Source organism: Lucilia sericata, unplaced genomic scaffold (assembly GCF_015586225.1).
Source record: "Lucilia sericata isolate MDLA Ls3-8-SP2 unplaced genomic scaffold, ASM1558622v1 Contig000015F_arrow, whole genome shotgun sequence".
Lineage (NCBI taxonomy): Eukaryota > Metazoa > Arthropoda > Insecta > Diptera > Calliphoridae > Lucilia > Lucilia sericata.
The window spans coordinates 37,102-43,101 of NW_023994054.1; positions in this window are offsets into that span (position 1 = coordinate 37,102).

Below are 6,000 nucleotides of genomic sequence, written 5' to 3' on the forward strand. Positions count from 1 at the left end.
AAAATTTTATAAGGATCGGTCCATAATTGACCCTACCCCCATATAAAATCCCCTTCAGAAAATGACTTTATCGCTCATAACTTGCTAGGGGAAGAACCAATATCGGTGAAATTCGGCACAAACATATTTTATGGGAACCTAAATCTCTTTTTAAAATTTTATAAGGAATTGACCCTACCGCCCATATAAAATCCCCTTCAGAAAATGACTTTATCGCTCATAACTTGCTAGGGGAAGAACCAATATCGGTGAAATTCGGCACAAACATATTTTATGGGAACATAAATCTCTTTGTAAAATTTTATAAGGATAGGCCCATAATTGACCCTACCCCCCATATAAAGTCCCCTTCAGAAAATGACTTTATCGCATATAACTGGATAAGAGAATCGTTAATAGCGGTGAAATTAGGCACAAACATGTTTTATGGGAACATTAATCTCTTCATATAATTTTATAAGGATCGGTCCATAATTGACCCTACCCCCCATATAAAGTCCCCTTCAGAAGATGACTTTATCGCCCATAACTGGCTAAGAAAAGTATCAATAGCGATGAAATTCGGCACAAACATGTTTTATGGGAACATAAATCTCTTTGTAAAATTTTATAAGGATAGGCCCATAATTGACCCTACCCCCCATATAAAGTCCCCTTCAGAAAATGACTTTATCGGCCATAACTGGCTAAGAGAAACATCAATAGCGGTGGAATTCCGCACAGACATGTTTTATGGGAACGTAAATTTCTTCGTAAAATTTTATAAGGATCGGTCCATACTTGACCCTACCCCCCATTTAAAGTCCCCTTCAGAAAATGACTTTATGGCCTATAACTGGCTAAGAGAAGCATCAATAGCGGTGAAATTCAGCACAAACATGTTTTATGGGAACATTAATCTCTTCATATAATTTTATAAGGATCGGTCCATAATTGACCCTACCCCCCATATAAAGTCCCCTTCAGAAGATGACTTTATCGCCCATAACTGGCTAAGAAAAGCATCAATAGCGATGAAATTCGGCACAAACATGTTTTATGGGAACATAAATCTCTTTGTAAAATTTTATAAGGATAGGCCCATAATTGACCCTACCCCCATATAAAGTACCCTTCAGAAAATGACTTTATCGCCCATAACTTTCTAAGAGAAGCATCAATAGCTGTGAAATTCGGCACAAACATGTTTTATGGGAACATAAATCTCTTCGTAGAATTTTATAAGGATCGGTTCATAATTGACCCTACCTCCTATAAGGTCCCCTTCAGAAAAGGACTTTAATGCTCATATCTACCTTAAGAAGCATATGCATAACAATAAAATTCGACATAAAAAAGTTTTATAGGAACTAAAATCATTTTCTTAAATTTTATGAGGATGTGTCCATAATTGACCCTAACCCCCTAATAAGGTCTCCTTTATACAATGACTTTAACGCTCATTACTGACTCAAAAATGTGAGTACAGCGGTAAAATTATACATAAACAAATTTCGTGCGAGCCAAAACCTCTCTATCAAATTTTATAAGGATCGGTCCTTATTGAAATCGGTCTATAATTGATTCGCTCCAGAAAATCACTTAAACGCTCATGTGTGACTCAAAAGTTCTTCCAAATTATGGTAGTTTTATAGGAACTGAAATTTTTCAACTGAATTTGATGAAGATCGGTCGATAACTATCAAACCCCCATTTTCGGCTTTCTTCAGAAAATTACTTTAAACCTCATGACTGAATTAAAAATACGAGTACAGCGACATTAGATACAAACAATTATTGAATAAACCGACAAGGATAGGTCCATAATTGACTCTACCCTCCATATAACCACTCTTACAAAAAAACAGTTTTTGGTTATAAATATTGGGTCAAACAAAATTAATATTTTTAATTCGGAATAGCACGGTCCATGCTTAAGCCCTTGGCCCTCTTCCAAATATGTCCGTGATGTTCATATTAATATCAACATATGATTCAAACTAGATCGATAATATCAAAATTTATTAATAAGGATGATTTGATGGTGGGTATATAAGATTCGGCATGGCCGAATATAACACTCTTACTTGTTTTAATTTCTATTCGACCCATATTGCTGAAAAATAAGAAAATATTTTGTGATTTTGTGTCCATATAAATATAGTAAGTGGGTAAAAATGTATATCAAATAGCTGTGTTAAATTCGGCTATGCGGAATATTGTATACACCTCACCCTAATATATTTTCAAAATTTATTACAAAATACAATACGTACCTTTCGTTTTACAGTTAGATATTATTTGTTGGTGTACACATTTTTATACCCTCCACCACCATCAGTGGTGATAGAGGGTATATATAACTTTGTCATTCCGTGTGTAACACCAAGAAATATTCATCTGAGACCCAACAAAGTATATATATTCTTGGACCTTATGAAATTCTGAGTCGATTTAGCTATGTCCGTCTGTCCGTCCGTCCGTCCGTCCGTCTGTCTGTCTGTCTGTCTGTCTGTATAAAACATTCTCACGTTAACACGAAGCAACAAAAATTAACGAAAATCACCCAAAATATTTATTATTGTCCTAGGCAGTTTGGTATTGAAAATGAGCAAAATCGGTTCACACCGGGAAAAGTTATGAATCAAAATTTGAAACAACCTCGAAAAAAATAAGCATTTTTTACACATTCTGATGTAATTTTCTCGAAAACTGTGAATGATAATTCCATGAAAATCAGCATACATTCGTTTCTATACAAGAGCTTGATTCCCGCTGAAAATTGCCTGAATCGGTCCACAATTTCATATACCTCCCATACAAAAGTACATATTCCCGGAAAATGGGTTTTTTATTAATAACTTCCGTCACAATGTCGAAATCTTTACAAAATTTTACAAATTAAAATCTTATGTCAATAGAAATCATTCAGAGAAAAATTTTCTGGATCGGTCCATAATTGGACATAGCTCCCATACAAGGTCCCCTCCCGAAAATAACTTAAACGCACATAATTCATTTCTAAATCAAGTTATCTATATAAAATTTGGTACAAGTATTGCCCTCACATACAGAAGTATTACTTTGACATTTTTTTTTCCATCGGTCCATAATTGGTCATAGCTCCCATACAAGGTCCCCTCCCGAAAATCACTTAAACGCGCATAACTCATTACTAACATAATACATCCATATACAATTTGGTACAAGTATTACTCATGTGCACAGAAATATTATTGTGAATTTTTTTTCCGATCGGTCCATTATTGGTCATAGCTCCCATACAAGGTCCTATCCCTAAAATCACTTAAACGCGCATAACTCATTACAAAATTAAGATATCCATATAAAATTTGGTACATGTATTACTCTCACATACAGAAATATTACTGAGAAATTTTTTTTCTGATCGGTCCCATACACGGTCCCCTCCCGAAAATCACTTAAACGCACATAACTCATTAACAAATTAAGATATCTATATAAAATTTGGTACAGGTATTGCTCATATGCACAAAAATATTACTGTGAATTTTTTTTTCCGATCGGTTTATAACTGGTCATAGCTCCCACTCAAGGTCCCCTCCCGAAAATCACTTAAACGTACATAACTCATTACTAAATTAAGATATCCACATAAAATTTGGTACAGGTATTGCTCACATATACAGATATATTACTGTGACATTTTTTTCCGAGGGGTTCATAATTGGTCATAGCTCCCATACAAGGTCCCTTCCAGAAAATCACTTAAACGCGCATAACTATTACTAAATTAAGATATCCATATAAAATTTGGTACAAGTATTGCTCAAATGCACAGAAATATTACTGTGGAATTTTTTTCCTATCGGTCCATCCTTGGTCATAGCTCCCATGCAAGGTTCCCTCCCGAAAATCACATAAACGCACATAACTCATTACAAAATATTGATATCCATACATTTAGCACAAATATTGCTCTTATATACATAAATTACACTATAAAATTGTTTTACGATCGGTCCATACTTGGTCATAGCTCTCATACTAGGCCCCCTCCAGAAAATTACTTAAATGTACAATATTAATTACCAAATAATGATATAGATACAGAATTTTGAAATTTTGTTTTTATATACACAAGGTCCTCTTTCGAAAATCTCTTAAATGCACATTACTCATTACCAAATAAAGCTATTGATACAAAAATTCTATTTCAAGATTTTTGCACGATCGGTTCATAACACACATTACTTATTACTAAATTACGATATAGATACAAAATTTTACTGAAATATAGCTTTCATTTCCAGAAGTTTTGCTTAAAGAATTTTTTACGATCGGTCTATAATTGGTCATATCTCCCATACTAGGTCCTGCCCCTAAAACCGTATTTAACTAGTTGCATTATCAATTTGTGTAGAACAAAATTATATATATGTATTTTGATAATCCTTAAATCTTTCACACACATGTATACATGCAAATTAATAAAAATCGCCAAGCGTTGGTAATGTTCAATAAATCTTGGAATTGTAATAGATTTGAGCTGTTTGAATCTACGGATTTTTCTATTTAAGATATGAGAAAACTTTTTTCTACAAATATTTGATCAATTAGAAAAGTATTAATATAAAAGCAGCTGGTGGAGGGTATTGAAGATTCGGCTCAGCCGAATATAGCACTCTAACTTGTTTACTCTTCACAACACTTACATTTATACGTCAGCACTACTCCCCTGCAGTCAGACTGGGTACATATATCTTTTTGTCAACAGTACTAGTTCAAATGTCTCCAATCTTTCATTTCTGTGTCAATATAAACAAGTTAGAGTGCTATATTCGGCTGAGCCGAATCTTCAATACCCTCCACCAGCTGCTTTTATATTAATACTTTTCTAATTGATCAAATATTTGTAGAAAAAAGTTTTCTCATATCTTAAATAGAAAAATCCGTAGATTCAAACAGCTCAAATCTATTACAATTCCAAGATTTATTGAACATTACCAACGCTTGGCGATTTTTATTAATTTGCATGTATGCATGTGTGTGAAAGATTTAAGGATTATCAAAATACATATATATAATTTTGTTCTACACAAATTGATAATGCAACTAGTTAAATACGGTTTTAGGGGCAGGACCTAGTATGGGAGATATGACCAATTATAGACCGATCGTAAAAAATTCTTTAAGCAAAACTTCTGGAAATGAAAGCTATATTTCAGTAAAATTTTGTATCTATATCGTAATTTAGTAATAAGTAATGTGTGTTATGAACCGATCGTGCAAAAATCTTGAAATAGAATTTTTGTATCAATAGCTTTATTTGGTAATGAGTAATGTGCATTTAAGAGATTTTCGAAAGAGGACCTTGTGTATATAAAAACAAAATTTCAAAATTCTGTATCTATATCATTATTATACCCTCCACCACCATTAGTGGTGATAGAGGGTATATATAACTTTGTCATTCCGTGTGTAATACCAAGAAATATTCATCTGAGACCCAACAAAGTATATATATTCTTGGACCTTATGAAATTCTGAGTCGATTTAGCTATGTCCGTCCGTCCGTCCGTCCCTCCGTCTGTCTGTATAAAACATTCTCACGTTAACACGAAGCAACAAAAATTAACGAAATTCACCCAAAATATTTATTATTGTCCTAGGCAGTTTGGTATTGAAAATGAGCAAAATCGGTTCACACCGGGAAAAGTTATGAATCAAAATTTGAAACAACCTCGAAAAAAATAAGCATTTTTTACACATTCTGATGTAATTTTCTCGAAAACTGTGAATGATAATTCCATGAAAATCAGCATACATTCGTTTCTATACAAGAGCTTGATTCCCGCTGAAAATTGCCTGAATCGGTCCACAATTTCATATACCTCCCATACAAAAGTACATATTCCCGGAAAATGGGTTTTTTATTAATAACTTCCGTCACAATAGAAATCATTCAGAGAAAAATTTTCTGGATCGGTCCATAATTGGACATAGTTCCCATACAAGGTCCCCTCCCGAAAATAACTT